This window comes from Odocoileus virginianus, chromosome 13 (genome assembly GCF_023699985.2).
Source record: "Odocoileus virginianus isolate 20LAN1187 ecotype Illinois chromosome 13, Ovbor_1.2, whole genome shotgun sequence".
In the NCBI taxonomy this organism is placed as follows: domain Eukaryota; kingdom Metazoa; phylum Chordata; class Mammalia; order Artiodactyla; family Cervidae; genus Odocoileus; species Odocoileus virginianus.
Window position 1 is genome coordinate 26,161,725 of NC_069686.1, and position 11,286 is coordinate 26,173,010.

The 11,286-nt window shown below is 35.8% G+C and overlaps 1 non-coding gene across 1 annotated transcript; it reads right to left on the reverse strand.

Moving 5' to 3' along the window:
* Nucleotides 1–1,067: 1,067 nt before the first annotated feature.
* On the reverse strand, nucleotides 1,068–1,174 carry LOC139038129 (U6 spliceosomal RNA). The gene has a single exon (XR_011491072.1). It is a non-coding gene; the product is annotated as a U6 spliceosomal RNA (small nuclear RNA).
* Nucleotides 1,175–11,286: the final 10,112 nt, after the last annotated feature.

Consider the following 11,286-nt stretch of genomic DNA (forward strand, 5'->3'; position numbering starts at 1 on the left):
TGCAGTGAGCCCTCCTTCTAAGGTCTGGTGGTATTTCATGGTACGTCAGTCAATAACCCGTGTCCCCAGCCTAATTGCCAAGGGGCTATATGCTGACTCCTAGCTAAGGGTTGGCCTTGGAAAGTATAAAGTTATGTTTGTTAAATGCAAGTCTTATGATCTCTGGAAGGCGTTAGCAATAATCTTCCTGCCCATTGCACAAATTCCTTCCTGTAAATGCCAGTGATCATGGTGTAGACAAGCATGGGCTCCAATCCCATGATTTTACTTGAAAACTAAACTTCCTGTCAGCATCTTAAGCTTTGATCACTCCTTTAATGTTAGCATTTTATGAAAGTAAATGGAATTAAAAGTAGAAATAAATCAGTTTAATCACACATGAAGCATGATTTTTCATGAGCACTTCAATCATTTTTACTTGAAACAATGGAAAAATGAATGTGTTAATTTGCAGCCAGATTGAAGAATTCTGAAAAATATTTAATTTTAATTCTGAATACTTGTCTAGTTATTTAGAAGTAAGTCCTTTTTAGATTACTCAACTCTGAGTCTGGATTTGAATAATAAATTTTCTCTAACATTACTTATTCTAAAGAGAAATAAATTACTGTTGTGCATATATATGCATATACATAAATACATGTTTTGTAGCTTTTGAAATTCAATCATAAATGTATCTAATTCATCTCCCAGTACAGTCTGTCAGTGTGAGACAGGTAAGGGTTTACATGAGTAAATTAATTTTTATTGAGAGAAAATCATCAAAATAATCACTGAGGGTAAGTCTCCCAATATTTATCAGAGTTTCAATTTCATGAGCACTTACATGATTTTTAAAAAAATAAAGCCTGAGTAAGAGTAAAGATTCCCCAACTACTGAATGAAATAAAGAATCTACTCTTGAGTTATTCTGATATTCTCATTGGATTTACTATTATTTTGAAAAGTTAATCCAGATAAATCATGTTTATTTACCACAATTTACTATCTTATCTGAAGATAGTATTTTTATCTCCATTTATTTTTTTTCCCATTTATTTTTATTAGTTGGAGGCTAATTACTTTACAAAAATATGGAACACTTCACCAATTTGCATGTCATCCTTGCGCAGGGGCCATGCTAATCTTCTCTGTATCGTTCCAATTTTAGTATATGTGCTGCTGAAGCGAGCACGGTAAATGTATTCTATTAGAAACAACATGAAGCCTTTGAAGAAAAGCTTTAAGGTAATTTAATTCTTTGCTCAGTACCCCCAAAAATGATTCAGTGCTGCGGAGGATTGTGCATTTGTATACTGCATGAAAATGACTAAAGGTCTGGGCCGAACTGTAAATCCAGCCTTTTTTAAACTGAACAAGTCATTGTTTTGGGGGAGGCATCCTCCACCTTCTCTAATTCCTACAGAAATGTCTTATAGACACTGCATAGTTTAATTCAAGTTTAACTTTCACTTATAAAGTAAGCCTTCTTAGACTATATCTTTAGGGGACAGTTAGGTCAAAGTTTGAAAAAAGTAACCATTAGAATGAAACTGGCAAATTGACTGATATCCTCCCTCGGCCTCCATTTTGTTGACTTAAATTACATCTTTGTCATAAAGTCACAACTTCAGAAAAATCAACCAGGATTAAGTTTTAATTTTTTTCCTTCACATACTACCCCCTCGCCCGCTGCCACCAAAGATGGATAATCTCATTTGGAGAAACTTTCGCCTATCTGTAATATCGGTTTATAATAGACATTTACAATAAATCCTTAGTATAACTCATGTAAATTAATAGTTAAAGAAAGCAGTAGCTATATATTTTTAACCTGAATATATGCTACAAAATTATCTATTAACTTTCTACCAATTTTTTTTTTTACTAACTTTCTGAAAAAATAAATATTAGATGAATAATACTACATGTTATGGCTGAGTTGAGGTCTGAGACTTGACTAACATTTCATTTATGTTTATTTTAAAAATAGGTGCCCCTTTAAATTATGATGAATGAAATATAGTATCTGCACTGACAGAAGTTAAGAATATAGCCATTTACCCTAATGATACAAGAAGTGGAATGAAACATCAGGGCATAGAGTAGTCCCTTTCAAATTCAATCCAACAGTGTGTTAAGCAGAGAAGACTTGTTGAAAGGCCATTTTAAAATGACAAAATGTCAGGGTTAGAAGGAACCACATTTACTATATAGTGTCATCCACTATTGAATTCAGGAATATTTTCTGTTGTATCCGTGACTAACTCTGAATACTAAGAAAGTGCAGTAGGTTCATAAGAGTGATAATTCTAGTACTGATTGGCTATAATGTTTATATGATTCTGCGGCAGAAACTTTTAACTTCTCCCTTCTTTGTGTTTATTCTCCATTTTTCTCTTTAATTAATGATCACACCTCACTCAGACCCCAACACACTGACTTTTGGCTGTTTTATGCTGATGTATCTGGAGACCACATTTCTCAACTTCTCTAACAGTGAGATCAGTTCAGTTCAGTTGCTCAGTCATGTCTGACTCTTTGCGACCCCATGAACCACAGCACGCCAGGCTTCCGAGTCTATCACCAGCTCCCAGAGCTTACTCAAACTCGTGTCCATCAAGTTGATGATGCCATCCAACCAATTCATCCTCTGTCGTCCCTTCTCCTCCTACCTTCAATCTTTCCTAGCATAAGGGTCTTTTCAGATGAGTCAGTTCTTCGCATCAGGTGGCCAAAGTATTGGAGTTTCAGTTTCAGCATCAGCCTCCCAATGAATATTCAGGACTGATTTCCTTTAGGATGGACAGGTTGGATCTCCTTGCAGTTCAAGAGACTCTCAAGAGTCTTCTCCAACACCACAGTTCAAAACATCTTTACTTCAGTGCTCAGTTTTCTTTATTGTCCAACTCTCACATCTGTACATGACTACTGGGAAAACCATAGCTTTGATGAGATGGACCTTTGTTGGCAAAGTAATGTGTCTGTTTTCCAATGTGCTGTCTAGGTTGGTCATAGCTTTTTATCCCAAGGAGCAAGCGTCTTTTAATGGTGACTTTTAAGTCACCATCTGCAGTGATTTTGTAGCCCAAGAAAAGAAACTCTATCACTGTTTCCCTGTCTATGCCATGAAGTGATGGCACTGGATGCCATGATCTTAGTTTTCTGAATGTTGAGTTTTAAACCAGCTATTTCACTCTCCTCTTCCATTTTCATCAAGAGGCTCTTTAGTTCTTCTCTTTCTGCCATAAGGGTGGTGTCATCTGCATATCTGAGGTTATTGATATTTCTCCCAGCAATCTTGATTCCAGCTTGTGCTTCCTCCAGCCCAGCATTTCTCATGATGTACATTGCATATAAGTTACAGAAGCAGGGTGACAATATACAGCCTTGATATACTCCTTTCCCAATTTGGAACCAGTCTGTCGTTCCATGTCCAATTCTAACTGTTGCTTCTTGACCTGCATAGAGATTTCTCAGGAGGCAGGTCAGGTGATCTGTTATTCCCATCTCTTTCAGAATTTTCCAGTTTGTTGTGATCTACACAGTCAAAGGCTTTGGTGTAGTCAATAAAGCAGAAATAGATGGTTTTCTGGAACTTTCTTGCTTTTTTGATGATCCAATGAATGTTGGCAATTTGATCTCTGGTTCCTCTACCTTTTCTAAATCCAGCTTGAACATCTGGAAGTTTGCAGTTCACGTACTGTTGAAGCCTGGCTTGGAGAAATTTGAGAATTACTTTGCTAGTGTGTGAGATTAGTGCTATGGTGTGGTAATTTGAGCACTCCTTGGCATTGCCTTTCTTTGGAATTGGAATGAAAACTGACCTTTTCCAGTTCTATGGTCACTGCTGTGTTTTCCAAATTTGCTGGCATTATTGAGTGTAACACTTTCACAGCATTATCTTTTAGGATTTGAAATGACTCAAATGGAATTCCATCACCTCCACTAGCTTTGTTCATATTGATGACCTCACATTCCGGGATATCTGGCTCTAGGTGAGTGATCACATCATTGCAGTTATCTGGATCATGAAGATCTTTTTTTATACAGTTCTTCTGTGTATTCTTCTTAATATCTTCTGCTTCTGTTAGGTCCATACCATTTCTGTCCTTTATTGTGTCCATCTTTGCATGAAATGTCCCCTTGGTGTCTCTAATTTTTTTGAAGAGATCTCTAGTCTTTCCCATTCTATTATTTTCATCTATTTCTTCGCATTGATCCCTGAGGAAGGCTTCCTTATCTCTCCTTGCTATTCTTTGGAACTCTGCATTCCAATGGGTATATCTTTCCTTTTCTCCTTTGCCTTTAGCTTCATTTCTTTTCTCAGCTATTTGTAAGGCCTCCTCAGACACCCATTTTGCCTTTCTTTTTCTTGGGGATGGTCTTGATTACTGCCTTTTGTACAATGTCATGAACCTCTGTCCATAGTTCTTCAGGCACTCTATTAGATCGAATATCTTGAATCTATTTGTCACTTTCTCTGTATAATTGCAAAGGATTTGATTTAAGTGTGGCCATGCAATTAAGTTTGGGCTGGTAGGATGTGAGCTAAAGTAATTTGAGGAACTTCCAGGTCAGCTGTTATAGACAAGACTACTTGTCCTGAATATCTTGGTAGTTGGGATGTGGCAACAACTGCAGAGGCAGCTTTAGAGTTAGGGATGGAGCCATGTGTTGGAGATGACTGGTTGATTTTCCAGGTTAAATACCTGGATAAATCATAGAGTAGATTTTTTTTTTACCTGTCTAGACCACCTTCCTACCATGAACCATTCCATCTCCTTCCATCACCACTGTATTCTGAAGTTTCTTTGTTGAAGCAGTTTAGTCTAAACCTTGATTAATAAATTTACATGTGGTAACATCTGCCTCCTCTTCACTCTTTTGCTTTAAGTTATGGCCTCTAGAAAGGTATAGAATTAGTAGACTACCTCTTGAATATGATACTGTTTTGACTATAGAGGGATAATTAAGTGTTGCACATTTATTATTTCTTTTCTTCTTTCCTGCCTACATCTTCCTCAGACTTCATTCATTCCTCAGTGGTTAAGATGTTAATCTCCTTAATCTGGACACTGTATCTTCATTAATACATCTTAGATTTACTGCCTCATCCCATTTTCATGTTCTTTTCACGTGAAGAGGGGTCTTAAGTCTCACGTGTAATAATCTCCTGTTTAGTACTTACATTTATCTCTGATAAATTTCATCTTGTTGATTTTATCCCCCCCATTTCAGCAAGACGAGATAATTTTGAGCGAGTGCAGACTTTCCTAAGGCCATTGGTAAACGCAAACAAGCGATGTGACTGCTTTTCCCAGTAAATCGAAGGACTATTCTACCCATATTTTTGTATCCAAGATGAAATGCTGCATATTTTAAAATGTTTAATATTACTGCTACCATTCTTCCTAATCAGTACCCATTGCCGGATACTGTAAGTCTTTCATAAGTATTAGGTCACAACAGCCCTATTATTATTCCCATTTTGTTGATGAGGAAATGTGTCTTTGAGGGAAAGGATGACTTGTCTACACAGGTAGGAAATATAGCCAAATCCAAACCCAAGCTGGCATGACATCCAGCTTAATTAGCCACTAGACTCGCTGTCATTTGATATGCCTCACTTTCTGTGAAGTATAGGTTCCTGCCCTTTAAGAAGTTCTGTGTCTGGAAAGGATAAGACATATATTTAGCTGTGGTCACAAATGCATATGCTCTTCCATGTTCTACTTTGGTCACGTTCTTAAAGGTAAGAGAATGAAAAAATTCAAATGATTTAGATAATCAGACCTATCTACACCATGAGGCCTACTTTATACAGGCATGATTTTTGCAGCTTCGCCAAAAACATAAGATGTTTTCTCCTCCTAGTCTTGTTGCAATACACCTTTCACAACCAAGTTCTTTTTCTAATTTAATTCAATTAAAAAAAAAACTATTGGGGCATAACTGATTTACAATATTGTGTTCATTTTGGGTGTACAGCCAAGTGAATCTAATATACAAAGACATAAATCCACTCTTAAGATTCTCTTCCCATATAGGTCACTAGCATATTGAGTAGAGTTCCCTGTGCTGTACGGTGGGTTCTTATTAGTTACCTGTTTTATATATAGTACTGTGTATGTGTCAGTCCCAAGCCTCTGATTTATCCCTCCCCTCTTGCCCCCTGCTAACCTTAAGTTTGGAGAAGGCAATGGCACCCCACTCCAGTACTCTCGCCTGGAAATCCCATGGAGGAGCCTGATAGGCTGCAGTCCATGGGGTTGCTAAGAGTCAGACACGACCGAGCGACTTCACTTTCACTTTTCCTTTCATGCATTGGAGAAGAAATGGCAACCCACTCCAGTGTTCTTGCCTGGAGAATCCCAGGGACGGCGGAGCCTGGTGGGCTGCCGTCTATGGGGTCGCACAGAGTCGGACACGACTGAAGCAACGCAGCAGCAGCAGCAGCAACCTTAAGTTTATTTTTTATATCTGTAACTCTATTTTGGTTTTGTAGATAAGTTCATTTGTAGCGTTTTTTAAGATTCCACATATAAGTGATATCATATGGTATTTGTCTTTTTCTGTCTGACTGACTTCACTCACTGTGGGAATCTCTAGGTCCAGCCAGGTTACTTCAAATGGCATTGTTTTGCTCTTTTTTTATGGATGAGTAATATTCCATTGTATATATGTATTTGACAACTGAGTGTGATCCTGAAAAAGGTCTTGGTTCCTTCTTCTGTTGGTTTCAATGTCTTGCTCTAGCCAGAAAGACATTATTGTGATTCTCTGAATCACAGTGGGTTATCTTATTTTTTTTGAATTTTATCTATTTATTCATTTTAGACTTTATATTAGAGTATAGTTGATTAACAGTGTTGTGTTAGTTTCAGTCTTACAACAAAGTGATTCCATTATATGTGTGTATGTATCTATTCTTTCTCAAATTCTTCTCCTATTTAGATTATTACATAATATTGAGCAAAATTCCTTTGCTATACAGTAGGCCCTTTTTGGTTATCCATTTAAAATACAGCAGTGTGTACATATCAATTCCAAACTCCCTAACAATCCCTCCCCTGCACCCTTCCACCCTGGTAATTATAAGTTCATTCTCTAAGTCTGTGAGTCTGTTTCTGCTTTGTAAATGGGTTCCTTTGTATCATTTTTATTAGGTTTCACATGTAAGTGATATCACATAATATTTCTCTTTCTTTCTCTGACTTAATATGATAATCTCTAGGTCCATCCATGTTGCTGCAAATGGCATTATTTCATTCTTTTTAATGGCTGAGTAATATTCCACTGTGTATATGTACCACATCTTCTTTATCCATTCCTCTGTCAGTGGACATTTAGGTTGCATCCATGTCTTGGTATTGTAAACAGTGCTGTAGTGAGCACTGGGGTGCATGTGTCCTTTAGGACCTAATTTTTCTCTGCATATATGCCCAGGAATGGGATTGCAAGATCATAGAAAATTTAATTGTCTTCTGCTTGATGTCTTATTTTATTTGATAAGTTGGCTAGGAGATTTCTACATACCCTAGAATGCTTGTCAGTCCTTGGAGTTGATGTGATGTATGTGTAGTTTTTGTTTAGGGGCCCTCATCTTCACATTAAAATAATGTTCCCCATGTTCTGTAAATCTGATCATTTTCTCTTTATGTAAGCCCTGTTGTTATTCAGTCAGTAATGCACGTTAGACTCTCTGCAACTTCATGGGCTATGCACCAGGCTTCCCTGTCCTCTACTATCTGCTGAAGTTTGCTCAAGTTCATGTCTGTTGAGTTGGTGATTCTATCTAACCATCTCACACACTGCTACCTGATGCTGGGAAAGATTGAAGGCAAAAGGCAAAGAGAGTGGCAGAGGAAATATGCCCTACTATTACCCTTATATTCTTCTCTGCTAAAGCTCAAGAAAGAGAAGTTCAAGGTAAGGAATAGATGTCATATTTCAAACATTTATATATAAGGATTTAAAAACTTTCTTTTATCTTTAAAAATGTAAGTTGTTACTGAATAATAACAAAGAGGATATCAACGAGATCAGAAGGAGCTTAAAAATCATCTACTTCAATCTCTTCATTTTATAGGAGAGGAAATGGAGTCCCAGAAAACTTAAATGAATTGCTGATAGAGAGGCAAATGTGAATAAGAAAACTTTGGTTATACCCTTAAAATTATATCCAGTGGCTCAGTGGGTAAAGAATCTGTCTGCAGTGCAGGAGACACAGATTTGATCCCTGGGTTGGGAAGGACCCCTAGAGAAGGAAATGGCAACCCACTCCAGTATTCTTGCCTGGAAAATCCCATAGACAGAGGAGATTCTGATGGGCTACAGTTCATGGGGTCACAGAGAGGGAGTTCCTTTTTTCTTGCTTAGAAACACATATATCTGTTATTTGGCCCTACATAACCTGTGCTTTTATTTGTAAACCAAAGTGTCTAATGATAGATATGAATTATTTAAACTTTACCTGTGCTTCTGTCTTCTCTTTCTTGTAGATGGTGATGCAATTAATGATGGTAACAATAGTAATACTTAATATTATAGAGTATTTATTGAGCACTTAATATAAACTAGGCACTATTATAAGTGCTTCATACTACCAAAGTATTTGATTCTCAAAAATCTTTATGAAATGGGTAAAAATTGTCATTGATAAATGAGGAGATGGAAGTCTCTGAGCTGTGTCTGGAGTCTCACAGCTAGTACAATGGCAAATCCAAGAACTTTAGTTTGGAATCTGGCTTTAGGATGTGTGCTCTAAACAACTGCGGCCTATTGCCTCTGTTTCAATAATGAGTTAACATGTATGCATGTCTGTGTTTGTGTACCTGGTAGCACTAGTGGTAAAGAATCCACCTGCCAATACAGGAGATACAAGAGACATGGGTTTGATCCCTGGGTCAGGAAGATCCCCTGGAGTAAGAAATGCATCCCATTTCAATATTCTTGCTTGGAGAATGCCACGGGCAGAGGAACCTGCCGGTCTATAGCCCACTGAGCCACCATGGGTCGAACATGACCAAGCGACTGAGCACACTTGCACATATATGTATATTATTTATTATATACACCATATGGCATTAGCATTTCAGTCTAGTCTTTTTATACATGTACAAGAGTTTTCAGAAAAAATTGTTATGGTTATTTGTATTAATATTTACTTCAGTATTATCTTCATAGGTTCAGAATTTGTTGGGAAAACTGAATAAAACAGCAGAAGGATAGATTTTTGTTTAAATGATTTAATGACTACACTTAAATACAATTATTAGACTTGCATAACCCCTGTTTAAAAAGAACTATCCTATGAGTTTTACACAGTATTTGCTTATCAGAACTGTCAATCTATAAACCAAATGGATAGCAGGCAAGAAAACCTAAGACAGAAAGAAGAGATGAAAATCAGTGTATTCTTTCCATTGCCCTAAGCCCACTACATACTATTTTGGAAAGAAAAAAAAAAGTAATACAGATGATGCTTTTGATCAAGAATGTAAGGAGATATTTTTGTCATTTTCACACCTAAAGCACCAATATTCTCAGAGGTCACCATCCTCCTATCTCCTGGACCCATTTATAAATATATAATTTGTTCTTCCTTTCAAAATGAAATCACAAAATTATGAAAGGAAAAGGGATTTTAGCAGTGTTCCCTCTTGCTTCTAAGAACAGCAAATCTAAGTCTGGATGTTGGAACCTCCAAGTAGTTTTAATAGTACAGCCAAGAAGTTTGTGTGCAGGAAATCTATTCTGAATTTTGTAATTGACCTTTTTGTAAACTGCAGATACATATGGCTTATTTGTTATTAAATAAGACTCTATATCTTGTTTTTCAAGCATTTATACTGCTGATTTTAAGAACATGATTACATGTCTAACATATTAGAAAATAAATACCTAATACAACATGAGCCTTGTCATATTTAGGGCATTACCAAATATCCAGAATTGGAAATATTGTTCTTTTATTGACATCCTGTGATTCAGTTTAACCAGCAAGCTTTTATATGGTTAATGTTTATAGTCAAAGCTGTGTAGATTCTATATATTCCCTAAAAACAGAAGACGCACTCAATGTCATTGGTGAATCAGGAGAGAGAAATGGGTTTTAGAAGAAAAATTAGACGCTAGTTGTTAGTTTATTTTAGCTTTTTTAAGACTTTTTTTATATTAAAAAATTCAAAATATGACAATGCATTCAGAAATATCAAATGAAGTTCAAACTGTTTAAATGTAATTTGTATCACATTATTATATCAGATCAAATTTCTAGTTATTTCTTCAGTCAACATTTATAATATGCCTGTACTCTAATAAAGATCTAAGAAATAGAGTGAAGGTTTGATTTTACTACAAATGCATTGTCCGTAGTTATTATAGATATTAGCCTAGCAGACATTAGCATAGATTCATGTTAGTCAAACCAATGTCACTGTATTGATACCCTTTTTCTAATTGGGAAATGGAGCTGAGGTGACATTTTTATCATGACGTCCTTTATAACTGACACATGTCTGTGCTGAAATACATTTGTGTGCAAATTCATAGTGTAAACAGGATAATTTGCCTTCAGATAAAGCCCTCTTTTAGAAGACTTAAAAATTCAAGAAAGGCAAAGGGATATTTGACAACATCCTCTTTGAAAATAGAAAAGACAATAAAATACTAAATTATTAGAAGTTACAGTATAGAAATATGTATCTGCTTTGTTTATTATGATTGGAGAAGAATAGATTGAATTCATTTTTGAAGCAGAATTGTAGCAAGATATCTGTGTCGAACATTAACTGCGTTAAAAGAACCTATTATTTGTCTTTTGTTCTCTGTCCTTTTAAAAAAGATAAATGCCTCTTTATTACATTTCATTATCAAAGTTTTGTTTAGAGTTCAATATTTGCAAATTTGACAGGTTAAAAAATAAACTAGTCTACAGATGACATATTTGAGAACTTATGAATTTATGTCTCTCTAATCTAGATTTTATGCCATTCTCTAGATGATTTCTTTAACAAACAAAGGTTCTTTCAAGTCCAAACACTTATAAAATTGCAAAATTAATGTTCAGTTTGATTCTTCTTATTGTTAATATTCTTCCTATTATTCTATTTGTAATCTTTTTTATTCACCTTAATGAAAAAAAAGAAAAGCAATGACTTAAATCTACAAGGTAAATGAGTGCTATTGTTGAATCTTTAACCTTTAAACTGACTATAGAAAAAATAATCTGATAACCTGAATGCCTTCCATATTTCTAGAGATTAATAAGGATAGTTGTATTGTTACTCATTTTAAACCAGT